The sequence below is a fragment of the Capra hircus genome, chromosome 10, assembly GCF_001704415.2.
Source record: "Capra hircus breed San Clemente chromosome 10, ASM170441v1, whole genome shotgun sequence".
Lineage (NCBI taxonomy): Eukaryota > Metazoa > Chordata > Mammalia > Artiodactyla > Bovidae > Capra > Capra hircus.
This window is the reverse complement of record NC_030817.1, coordinates 55,377,487-55,391,068: the sequence shown is the minus strand read 5'-3', so window position 1 is coordinate 55,391,068 and position 13,582 is coordinate 55,377,487. Positions and strand designations below refer to the sequence as shown.

Here is a 13,582-nt window from a genome sequence, read left to right as displayed (position 1 = left end):
CCAGGGATCAAGGAGTCATTTCAACTATTAAGTCTTACTCTTGTAAGCATTGCATTTTATAAGGCTGCAAATGCCATAGACAGTGATTCCTCTGATAAATCTGAGCAAAACAAACTGAAAACCTACTGGAAAGGATTCACCAGTCTAAATACCATTAAGAACATTCATGATTCATGGTAAGAGGTCAAAATAACAACAGTAACAGCAATCTGGAAGAAGCTGATTCCAACTCTCATGGATGACTCTGAAGGTTCAAGGTTCCAGTGGAAGAAGTAACTGCAGATGTGGTAGAAACAGCAAGAGAATTAGAATTTGAAGTGGAGCCTGAAGATGTGACTGAATTGCTTTGATTTCATGAGAAAACTTGAATGAATAAGGAACTGCTTCTTATGCATGAGCAAAGAAAGTGGTTTCCTGAGATGGGATCTGCTCTTCGTAAATATGCTGCAAAGGTTACTGAAATGACAACAAAGGATTCAGAATATGACATAAACTCAGTTGAAAAAGCAGCAGCACGGTTTAAGAGAACTGACTCCAATTCTGAAAGAAGCTCTACTGTGGGTAAAATGCTATCAAACAGCACTGCCTGCTACAGAAATCATTCATGAAAGGAAGAGTCAAGCAATGTGGCAAACTTTATTGTTGTGTTATTTTAAGATGTGGTCACAACCACCCCAACCTTCAGCCATCACCTCCCAAATAGGTTAGCAGCCATCAATATCAAGGCAAGACCCTCCACCAGCAAAAAAAAAAAAAAAAAAAAAAGACTTTCTGAAGACTCAGAGGACGGATAGCACTTTTTTGCAATAAAGTCATTTTTAATTAAGATATGTACATTGGTGTTTTTTAGATGCAATGCTGCTGCTGCGGCTAAGTCACTTCAGTCATGTCCAACTCTGTGTGACCCCACAGACAGCAGGCCACCAGGCTCCCCCGTCCCTGGGATTCTCCAGGCAAGAGTACTGGAGTGGGATGCCATGGTCTTCTCCTGATGCAATGCTACTGCACACTTTTAGACTATGAAAGTGAAAGTGTCAGTAGTTCAGTCATGTCTGCCTCTTTGCGACCCCATGGACTGCACCCAAGCTCCTCTGTCATAGAATTCTGCAGGCAAGAATATTGGAGTGGGTTGCCATTTCCTTCTTCATGGGATCTTCTCAACCCAGGTATCAAACTCAGGTCTCCCACATTGCAGGCAGTGGGAATTCTTTACCATCTGAGCCACCAGGGAAGCCTAATTACTATAATATACTATATACTACATATAGCCTATATACTATAATAGACTTATCAGTTCAGTTCAGTCGCTCAGTCGTGTCCGACTCTGCGACCCCATGAATTGCAGCACCCCAGGCCTCCCTGTCCATCACCAACTCCCGGAGTTCACTCAGACTCACGTCCATCGAGTCAGTGATGCCATCCAGCCATCTCATCCTCTGCCATGCACTTCTCCTCCTGCCCCCAATCCCTCCCAGCATCAGAGTCTTTTCCAATGAGTCAACTCTTCGCATCAGGTGGCCAAAGTACTGGAGTTTCAGCTTTAGCATCATTCCTTCCAAAGAAATCCCAGGGCTGATCTCCTTCAGAATGCACTGGTTGATTCTCCTTGCAGTCCAAGGGACTCTCAAGAGTCTTCTCCAACACCACAGTTCAAAAGCATCAATTCTTTGGCACTCAGCCTTCTTCATAGTCCAACTCTCACAACCATACATGACCACAGGAAAAACCATAGCCTTGACTAGACGGACCTTAGTCAGCAAAGTAATGTCTCTGCTTTTCAATATGCTATCTAGGTTGGTCATAACTTTTTTTCCAAGGAGTAAGCATCTTTTAATTTCATGGCTGCAGTCACCATCTGCAGTGATTTTGGAGCCCAAAAAAATAAAGTCTGACACTGTTTCTACTGTTTCCCCATCTATTTCCCAGGAAGTGATGGGACCAGATGCCATGATCTTCGTTTTCTGAATGTTGAGCTTTAAGCCAACTTTTTCACTCTCCACTTTCACTTTCATCAAGAGGCTTTTTAGTTCCTCTTCACTTTCTGCCGTAAGGGTGGTGTCATCTGCATATCTGAGGTTACTGATATTTCTCCCAGCAATCTTGATTCCAGCTTGCGCTTCTTCCAGTCCAGCGTTTCTCATGATATACTCTGCCTATAAGTTAAATAAGCAGGGTGACAATATACAGCCTTGACGCACTCCTTTTCCTATTTGGAACCAGTCTGTTGTTCCATGTCCAGTTCTAACTGTTTCTTCCTGACCTGCATACAGATTTCTCAAGAGGCAGGTCAGGTGGTCTGGTATTCCCATCTCTTTCAGAATTTTCCACAGTTTCTTGTGATCCACACAGTCAAAGGCTTTGGCATAGTCAATAAAGCAGAAATAGATGTTTTTCTGGAACTCTCTTGCTTTTTCGATGATCCAGCAGATGTTGGCAATTTGATCTCTGGTTCCTCTGCCTTTTCTAAAACCAGCTTGAACATCAGGAAGTTCACGGTTCACATATTGTTGAAGCCTGGCTTGGAGAATTTTGAGCATTACTTTATAGTATAGTATAAATATATTCTAGGAAACCAGAAACTTTGTATGACTCACTTTAATATTCACCCTTCAAGGGGCTGGGACAGAAGCTACACTGTCTCCTAGGTATGCCGGTTATCAGGGAATGACACATGATATGAAAACAAGGAAGAGGCTGAGAGCAGGGACCAGGGGGAGCTAGGAAGACCTCTAAGGAGGTGATACTGGAACAGACTCCGAAGTCAAGTGAAGTGTGAGAGAACAGCCCCCACTTTCAGAAGCCAGGGGGAGGAGATCCAGCAGCAGAGCAGGAGCTGGAACAGCCTGAGTGTAGGAGGACAACCAGGTGAGGGCCGTGGTGCAGAAGCCGAGTGAAGACAGCCAAAGAGAGAGCCGGCTCCCTGCTGCCGAGGCGGCAGGCAACGACAACTAAGCGCTGGCCACCGGGCATCACTGGCGCCTGGAGAAGCGTGCTTTCGCTGAAGGGATGGGACAGAAGCCAAACTGGTAGGTTCAAGACAGAATGAGAGAGGGAAATGGAACAGAATGGACGACAATTCTTTTGGAAGATACTGACTCCAAGGGAAAATAGAGGACTTGGGAGAACCGTCAACTGGGATATTGGGCTAGGAGTGTTCTGTTGGTGGTACTTTTCCCCTCAGGACGAGAGAGACTACAGTATGTTTCTCATGGAGATGATCCATCAATGGGAGAAAGCTGATGGTGCAGAAGGGAAAGAAGATTCATGCGCGAGTGAGAGCCTTGCACGCCAACAGGGAGCAGGCTCCGGTGCTGTGTGGCTACAGTGCAGGTAGGCCTGCAGATTTAGCATCAGGAAATGATGAAACGGCTTCCCAACTGCTTCCTTTTTCTCAGTGAAATAAGCCAAGTCATCAGCTGCCAGTGAGGTGGGGACAGAAACATAGTGGGCTCTGCGGTGCCAAGAGTCCGTCTGGAGGCTTATGGTCATAAATAAAAAGTGAGACGATGCAGATGGCTGGTTTTCTCCAGCCAGGTTCATCAGCCTGAGGCAGGAGCAGGGTGGACAGAGGATGGGGTTTTCCTAGGAAAGTAAGATGAAGGGAGAAATAGTCAAAGAAGTTGGGGGGTGTAGGCAAGTACCTTGGGGTGAGGGTTGAGGATGGGGCATAGTAGGAATAGATAATAAGGGTGTTAGAGGATGAAGAAGTGCAAGGGTCACCAGGTCAGAGCCCCTTGGAGGGTGCAGGCTGGGTGCACTGGGGTAATAACAGAAATAAGGCGAAAGAGAAAAGGTGAGGGTCAGATGGGAATGCTTATCAAGATTTTGACGGAGGTACAGTTATTGGTAATGATAAGGTCTACACTTGTGATTGCAAGTTTAGTGGGTAATAAAATCATTTTAGTGGGTCATGGCCAGCAATTTTTAATGAGACAAAAATAAAAAGTATGTGACTACATTACACCTAGTAAGCGTAAACACTGTTTTGTGAAACTTGGTTCAGTTGTACGTATATTTGCATTGGGTCATCACATAAGATGTATTTCTCCTATAAATCGGGGTTTAAAAAATAAAAACTCCCCCAGGACACCAGGGCAAGGTTTCTCTATCATGACACTGCTTACATTTGAGACCATGAAATTCTCTACGTATGCAGGGGGGCGGGTAGTGGGAGAGTGCATTATACAGTGTTCGACAACATCCCAGGCCTCTACTCACTGAATACCCGCAGCACTTTTGTGTCCCCTCAAGGTGTGACAGACAAAAATGTCTCTGCATGCCTGTGTATTGAGTTGCTCAGCCGTGTCCGACTCTTTGAGACCCCATGGACTGTAGCCCGCCAAGCTTCTTTGTCCATGGGATTTTCCCGGCAAGAATACTGGAGTGGGTTGCCATTTTCTCCTCCAGGGAATCTTCCTGACCCAGGGATTGAACCCAAGTCTCCTGCGTCTCCCTCATTGGCAGGCAGATTGTTCATCACTGAGCTACCCGGAAAGCCCTAAAATGTCTCTGCTGCTCCTGCTGCTGCTGAGTCGCTTCAGTCGTGTCTGACTCTGTGCAGCCCCATAGAAGGCAGCCCACCAGGCTCCTCCGTCCCTGGGATTCTCCAGGCAAGAACACTGGAGTGGGTTGCCATTTCCTCCTCCAATGGATGAAAGTGAAAAGTGAAAGTGAAGTTGCTCAGTCGTGTCCAACTCTTCTCGACCCCATGGACTGCAGCCTACCAGGCTCCTCCACCCATGGGATTTTCCATGCAAGAGTGCTGGAGTGGGGTGCCATTGCCTTCTCCAAAATGTCTCTAGACACTGCCAAATAGCCTCTGGGTGGCAAAACTGCTAAGAACCAGCAGTCTAAGAATAACTGTGGGAGGGATGGCTGAAGTAGACAGAAGAAAGGATAACTAAAAGAGAGCTGGTCAAAGGACTGAGTTGGGTGTACAATCTATATAGATGCCCAAGTTACCAAAAATGTTGATCAGAGAAGGGACTGTGGTCCAGATGAACACCATCTTCAAACAATGAGGCAAAGTGACCCTGAGGACTGTAGATGCATGTTCTCTACCCCAGCTACATATTAGAATTACCTGGAGAACTTACCCATCAATGTCCAGGCCCCATCCAGACCAACTAAATCAACATCCCCAAGTGATCCCAACATGTGGCTAGGGTGGAGAACCCTACAGAAGAGGTCCACCCTCCAGGGGTGTATGATGAAAAACAAAAAAACAGGAACCAGAGACTAATAGGCTTCTCTGCTCTCCTGTGAGAATCCACTACGGAATATTTAACATAAACCTGAACTCTGACTTTCACTGCTGATTAACCACACATCCATGGATGAAACATCAGTACATCCTCAAACACCTACAACGGATACAGACAACAGTTCAGTAAAGTAACTCAAATAATTCTTCTTCTCAGCTCGTTGAAACTGATAAAACTGAGTTAATTTGCCTCGATTGGCATTGTAACTTTCATCCATGAAAGGGTAGAGCACTGGCTGGACAAGAACACAACAGCTGTAAAACACAAGAAGCTGTTCCCCTACACCAGTGGTTTGCAGAGTATGGTCCAGGACCAGGAAGATCAGTGTCATCTGTGAACTGCAAATTATCAGGCCCTACCCAAGACTTACAGAATCTAAAACTGTGGCTCAACAAAGTGGGTTTTAACAAGTCCTCAAGGTGATTCTTTTTTAACAAGTCCTCAAGGTGATTCTGGAGAAGGCTCCAGTACTCTTGCCTGCAAAATCCCATGGATGGAGGAGCCTGGTAGGCTGCAGTCCATGGGGTCGCGAAGAGTTGGACGTGACCAAGCGACTTCCCTTTCACTTTTCACTTTCATGCATTGGAGAAGGAAATGGCAACCCACTCCAGTGTTCTTGCCTGGAGAGTCCCAGGGACAGGGGAGCCTGGTGGGCTGCCGTCTATGGGGTCGCACAGAGTCAGACATGACTGAAGTGACTTAGCAGCAAGGTGATTCTGATGGTGAAGAATCACCATCTCCTGCCTGCAATGCAGGAGACCTGGGTTCAATCCCTGGTTTGGGAAGATCTCCTGGAGAAGGGAATGGCTACCCACTCCAGCATCCTTGTGTAGATATATCCTTCCCACAGATGGGGAAGCCTGGTGGGCTATAGTCCATGGGGTCTTAAAGAGTCAGACATTACTGAGTGACTAACACTTTCACTGTCCAGGGGATTCTGAGGCATTCACACCTGGAAACCACTGAATCTAAAGCACAGTTTTCAAATTTGCAGCACAGCCCTGGCTTCCAAGCGATTGAGATTCTGAGTGTCCCACCAGCATTCAGAGTCATGTGATATGTACTTTTAAAAATGTGAATGGAGGTTCCACTGCTTTTCAAAGTTTTATTTTTTTTGTAGTGACTGCCAAGAACTCAAATACTATCAAGTTTCAAAAAACACATCTAGAGGCAGAATTGAAAATGGTACACAGGTAGAACAATCAGCTAAGCTAAAGATAGTGTGGATGGAGACCGGGATTCAAATGCCAGCAGAATCATTTAGCAGCAACTCTCTGGGCTTCCCTGGTGGCTCAGACGGTAAAGAATCTGCCTGCAATGCAAGAGATCTGGGTTCAGTCCCTGGATCGGGAAGATGCCCTGGAGAAGAGAATGGCTACTCACTCCAGCATTCTTGTCTGGAGAATTCCACGGACAGAGGAGCCTGGCGGGCTACAATCCACGGGGTTGCAAAGAGTCTGACATGACTATGCAACTAACACACTCATGTCTCTCTCTCTCTCTCAGGCTCAGGAAAACCAAGTTTGAGGACATGCTGCCTGTCTCCTGGAAGACTCTCCAGTTGGCCAGAAGACCTCTACCTTCTGAATGGGATCAAAGAAAGTCAAGGAAAAGGGTTTCACCCTCCTGGGAGGGTGGTAAATAGCTCTTCTGGAAGCCAAGGCTTATACTGAAGGATTTCACTTAAAGTTGGAAAATCTCAGAATTTTAGAAGATAACTGAAAGTTTCCAAAGAGACAAGAGATTGCTGCAGAATGGATCAGGAAAAAAAACTAGAATATTGCCCAGTTTTTGTTTGGTTTTGTTTTGTTTCTAAAATGGTTCCAGACAAATTTCCTATTCATTAACCAAATAATACTTTTAAATGTTTTCATATAAAAAAAGCCTGAATGATTAGGCAAGTAAACCATTCAAGGCATATAGGGAGCAAATTAATCACCCCTCTGCTCCACAGCTAATTTTAAACAATATTAGGTTTTATGTGTCCTTCCATATCTTTCTTCAAGGTCATACACATGGAGCTTCTTTTTTAAATCAGAAATAGTATCATACCACATTTGATACTTGGCAACTTGATTTTATTTACATGTAGTATATCATAGACATCCTTCACAAATAATCTCTCTATATATGGATGAAAACATTGCCCTAGCACTGACTCTAACAATCCACTGTGAAAGGGTGGCAAATCTCTCTATATATTCATCCTACTGATAGAAACTCATACTGCTTCTAGCTTATTTACTGTACTAATCTGGCAACAAACATCCTCACACACAGATGCCTACATGCTGTTTCTACTTCTGTAAGAAAGGATTCCAAATATGCGACTGCATACACAAATACACACATTCCAAATTGTCACTGAAACTGTCTGCTTTCCCACAAGGTTGCACCCACTCATACTTCCACCGAGAGTCTGAGGGTTGCCCCCTACCCACCTAACAGAGGATGTTACCAGCCTTTAAAACACGCACTAATTGGATGAACAGAAAACTAACAGTTCTTGGCTTTTTAATTTGCATTTCCCTGACCGTGATGTGTTATGAGAATCTTTTCACATGGTTATGACCATTTGTACCCCTTGAGAATTGCGTGTTCACATCCTTTGCATATCTTTGATTGTGTAGTCCTTCAAGTACTGTTTAATCTCACACTATTACCCTCCCCCACCCCCCACTCTACAAGATGCATAAAGTATAAAAGATCATGCTCTAGGAACTGGATGTGTGGGGTGAGGCCAGGAAATGTCTAAGTACACAATAAACCCTCAAAAGCAATTACTGAATAAGTGAATAGCACACTTAGAAAATTTTGTTAGGAGTGCAGCTAAAAGAGTAAAAGGGAAATACAAATATTCATGTCCTGTTCTACATATTCAGAACAATATCACTTTGGATGAAATTTAATTGTTGGTTAACGGAAAAACAAAACATTGTCCTAGCACTGACTCTAACAATCCACTGTGAAAGGGTGGCAAAGAAGCTGTCTTGATTCATAGCTCTGGGTGGTACATAAACAAAGGCTCTCAAAACCAAGTGCCACCTGCCACTAAGCCACAGGCTTGGTCAACAGACAGATGAAGTCTACCTTAAACATTTTGTTCTTGTTGTCTCCACTGCCATCCAAGATTTTTTTGCCTTTGAAAATTTCCTGCTTATTGAGGAAGGGGATTGAGGACAGCCTACAGGAGGAGTTTGATACAGTTCAGACTCCTTAACTCTTTTAACTTTAGGCAAAACATCTGGTTATACCTAGCATTTATCCCCATTATTTGTAATAGTTCTGTTTGGCTTATATTTTAACTAGTCTCCTTATTAAATATAAGAGTAATAGGATTAAAAAGTTCTGGGGGAAAGTACTGTAATTAAAAAGGCACCATTTGGGTATATGTTAAGCTGTAATTCTGGTCCTGCTTATTAAGTTTTCCTTCTTGTCTTTAATTTTTTTTTTTAACCCATAAAAATAACTTTGAATTACTTAACTCTTTTTTAGTACTTCCTGTATTGGCTAATTTACCTCCTCAAAACCTCCAAGAAAACATTATGACTCAAAAGTTCTGGAGTAGAAATGTCAGATATCACAAGTTTTAGACACTGTCCCAAGAGTCTGGGCATGCCACACACACACACCACAACACACACACCACACAGTTACTTGACAGGCAATTTTCCAAAATGAATAGGCATTTCTAACCTCTTGAAATTATAAAATCTTAATAGGAAAATATTGCAGGAACTTTGATCAAGCCAAGAAGTTATAATAAGAATCAGGCAAGAGGCAACAAAGCACAATTTGTAACCCTTTGTTAAAGAGGCATAAAAAAAACAAATATTGAGGTAGTAAATTTAGGAATGAAGATACAAGGGTTTATAATGAAACTTTTTTAATTTTTAATTTTAGCTTTATTGAGAACACTTCTTTTAGATTTTTATTATGTAATGTTTAGCACATGCACAAAAAATATGACATATATATAGTTATAAAGCACAATACTAAGATGAATAAATACATCTGTAGACTTTCTTTTTTTCTGAGCAGTTGGTAAAAATTTAAATTGTTCACCACCTATAACCATCCATAACTGCTCTTGGAAACAAATGATCTGCTGGTAACAGGGGGAGGAGGAATGGGGGACTCAGTATAATTTGAGCTATAAAAGAAACTGCTGCTGCTGCTGCTGCTGCTAAGTCGCTTCAGTCGTGTCCGACTCTGTGCGACCCCAGAGACAGCAGCCCACCAGGCTCCTCTGTCCCTGGGATTCTCCAGGCAAGAACACTGGAGTGGGTTGCCATTTCCTTCTCCAAATAAAAGAAACTAGACTAAAGCAAATAACACACACACACCTCTTTCTAAAACCTGACTTTGCTTAAAAATACTTTAGGGAATACTGTTTGAAAATCCCCAAACAAGTAGATTTAACAGTAGGTGAATTCAAAACCCATATAAATAAACCTATGCCTATAAAGAATATTCCCAATACCTCAATGAACAGGGCCAAGTTTTAAAGGTGCACTTTCCCTTTGGAGATAAAAGCACATCAATGCCAAAAACAGAAACTCTAATAATTCTTCAGTACTCCTTGATGACCTGACTGGGCACAAAGGCAGAGAGAATCCAAGGACTTCCCCAATCTGAGGAGCCCTGTGATTTCTGATTCAAGATACCATTTCTAAGACTGGGAAGTTTACAAAAGGGATGGAGGCTTTCAGCAACTAATTTGATTCTCTCCTAAATTAATTATGCTAATTCTAGAAAAATGTATCTTAGGCTCAGGTTGTTCTCCACAGTTCTAGGGCTCAGTGAAAACAAAATTAGCATTTCTGCAGGTATCCCTCCTCTCTCAAGGTCATGTGTCTTGTCACATCCACGGCCCCTTCCGGTTTTTGCATAGATACCCCAAATCAGCCAGCAAGGAAGATAAAATGTTGGAAATTCAATGCCTGACATTCTCACTGGATAAGTATTTATTGAAGCGGACAGACGTAAGGGCAGCCTAAATCCTGACATCGCAGGGCACATCTCTGAGATGAAAGCCTCCCCCCTCCCCCACATGCTCTCAGTGATCCCTTGAAGCCTTTCCAATGATGAAGCCCCAAAGTGCTGACATGACCTCAATACTATGGCATCATTTCTCTCGCCAAGGAAAAAGGCTGGCACGTTCCTGCCAGTGAACTGTAAGTCAGCCAACTCGCCCTTCCCCTGCCCCTTCACAAAGCAGAGATCACAATCTATCTCAAAAGCAAAGATTTCCCCACCGCTCCCCTCCTGAGAAGTCGCCAACTCCAAGCTCTGAAGAAAGGAGAATAGCGCTCAACCTGACGAATGTCACCACTCAGCACCCCGGGTTCTATCAGAAGCCAAAGTTCAGTATTTAGAGCACCGAGCTGCTTGTAATTTATTATATCTAGGGGTCCAGTTCTCCAGAACACCCCCCTACTCTCGCGTCTTTAAATGCGTCTCGTACAACACCAACACTTCCGCTCATTCCCCTCTCTCATCGTCTAGAAATAGCAAGAGGTTAGTTTTCACCACGAAACAGGCATTCTGAATCAATCTCCTTTTCCCAAGTCACCTGGGTTCTTCACGGGCAGCAAAAACCCAAGTTTCCCCACGCATCCCCCTGAAACCCCAACTTCTGGAAATGTCCCCCTGACCTCGCCTCCGCCAGCTAGCACCGCGGCGAGAGCCGAGCACGTAGCCGCGGGCGCTGCTGCTGTCGCGGCCGCAGCCAGAGAGGCGAGAGGAGGCTCGGGCTGGTCTTCCGCCACGGGGTCACCGCAAACCACGGACGATAACCGGGGCTCCTCCTCTACGCTGGGAGTGAGCTCCCGCGCTCTGATGGGCACCCAGGAGGGTCCTGGCGCCGGCAAGACGGTCCGCACCGGCGCCCGGTCGGGGAAAGCGGTCAAGCGCACGGCTCCAGCAGAGCGCCCCGGCGGCCGCGGCGGCAGGAGAGGGGCGTGTTCCTTGCGCCTCGGAGCCCGACCGCGGCGTCTCGGCGGGACCGTGGACCGAGGCGAGCAGAGCGCGCAGTCTCTTACGGCGGCTCTCGGCCCTCAACCCCGGCGGGCCGGCCTGGCGACGCGCTGCAGCCCGCGCGCCCTTGCGGAGACAGGCGCGGTGCGCGCCCTGTGGAGCCGCCTCGGTGCCGGCCTGGGCGCACAAACTTTCCCGGGGAAAACCGCTCCAGCCTCTCCTGCCGGGGCGCCGCGCTCTCCCCCCGGCCCACCAGCTGTTCGCCCACTCCCCTCGGTAGCCAAGACCCACTGAAAATATGGCGCCCTCGAACGTCGCTCCTCGGTCCCCTTGGGGAATCCCGAAATGCCGGTGTCCGGGACCCCCGACTCCCGACGGGGGCGAAATTTCAGCTCCTGGGGCGAAGGAAGGAGAGGGCGCCCCTCGTCCAGCGCGAGGCCAGCGGCGGCACTGAATCCCAATCCTCCCCTCGCTCTTGGTCCCCCAGCTTCAAGCAGTTTGCTAGTGGCGAGATTGCCAAGTAAAACAGAATCGTGGAATCGGCAGGTCGGAGAGTCCGGGACTGGGAAAGGATCTCCGCACCGGCCGGCTCTCTTTGCCCGGAGCCCGGCCGGAGACTTGTTTGCAAAGTGGCGCTGGAGTCGGGGCGACCAGTGCTGGAACGAAGCCGCTCCGCCCGCGCCAACTCTCCCGGCGCGGGGGCCCGACCGGGGCCGAGGGGACACTCCAGGCAGGCGGGGCCGCTTTTCAAAGCCCAGTTACCGGAAACCCAGGGGGAGCCCCGCAGGGGACCAGCTGCCCACGGCTAGGAATCCGCTCTCGGGAGCGGGCTGTGAGGCTGTTTGCAAACCGCCGCGCTCGGGTCCAGTGCAGTGAAACATACATGTGCAATAGACAGGTGCATTAATTTCATTTTATTTTTATTTTCCTGCATAAAGCTCCCTAGAACATCAAATCTGGGAGCTTTGCGAGGTTTTTTTCTGCATTGGCATCACTCACGAGATGCAAAAGGAAGGGGAAAACCACCCACATTTTCCTTCTGTAAAGGGGAGGGAAAAGACACGAGAAATTCATGCAACGTGCATGCAGCTGGAGGAAGAGGAAAACCCGAGTGAGCCGTGCGCCTTACCGGGGGATGCATTTACTGTCTCATTGCAGAGCGCCTGCCTCGGAGTGCAGCCGGCGTCCCCCAGCGCGCCCAGCGACCGCTCGGCTCCCGCAGCCGCCCCAGCCGCTGCCGCCGCCGCTGGCTCCAGGCGCGGAACAAGAGCCGAGGGCGAGCGCGAGCGCACGGCCCGGGAGCGCCGGGAGGGCAGGAAGCGCGTCATCACTCGGGGACGGCGCGGCCCCGCGCGGCTCGGGTTCGGCCGCCGCGCAGCGCGGCACCGAGCTTGGGCAGGCACGGGCTCCACCGGGCATCTCTTGGGTCTCTAGCCAGCCGTCCGGTGCTGGGAGGTTTCGGGGGCAAAGGGAGGCGCCGGCCGAACTGTCGCAGAGCTCGGGTCTACTGTGTAAAGAGAGAGGGAATGCACCGTCTTGGGGAATGAGATCCCTGGGTCCGCAGAGCGCTTCCCCAAACCGCTGGCCCGCCGCGGAGGGGAAGCGAGGTGAGGTTCCGACACATGGAACCTGGTGGGCTCTGGGGTCCTATTGCGATGCTGTCGGTGGGAACCCCAAGCAGGATTGTCCCTGTCTGTAAGTGTTGCACACGCCGACACCAAAACCCACCAGGTCAGAGGTCATTTAGGGATTTAGAGAACGGCTTTTAGGGATGAGGGGGCGTAATCTATTAAATTCAGCAGAAGAAATATTTCTCCTGCCTGCTGTGCCCTTAAAGTCAATGATATACCTTTGCAATTTACACAGCCATTAGGAAATGTAGGGTGACCTGAAACAATGAGAAGTTTTGGAGGTCAGGAGACATCACAAAACACTATGTACTATATGATGTCATTTTTGAAAATTGGTATGTGGAGAGGTAGAAAAGACTGGACGCAGAAACCAAGATGTTAACTAGGGCTCGGTAACTGGAGTTGTGGATGATTTTTCTTTGTCTGCTTAGTTCTAGTTTGTGATTTTTCTGTAAGGGACACGTGAAAGTGAAGTCGCTCAGTCGTGTCCAACTCTTTGCGACCCCATTGTAGCCTACCAGGATCCTCGGTCCATGGGATTTTCCAGGCATGAGTACTGGAGTGGGTTGTTATTTCCTTCTCCAAGGGACACACGTAACTTTTGTAATTACAAATGTTTTTAATAAGAAAAGACCTTGCATTTTTCTCCATCCCAATATAAAATAACCAGGATTAACTCCTTTTCCCAAAAAACAGGTAGCAAATCTC

The 13,582-nt window shown here is 47.1% G+C and overlaps 1 protein-coding gene across 3 annotated transcripts in view; it reads right to left on the bottom strand.

The window, feature by feature from the left end:
• TLN2 (talin 2) overlaps window positions 1-12,510 on the bottom strand; it is a 498,389-nt gene extending 485,879 nt beyond the window's left edge. For all 3 annotated transcript variants that reach the window (XM_018054292.1, XM_018054294.1, XM_018054293.1), the window contains exon 1: window positions 12,373-12,510. The gene's annotated coding sequence lies outside the window, so the exon portion shown is untranslated. The remainder of the gene's footprint in view (window positions 1-12,372) is intronic.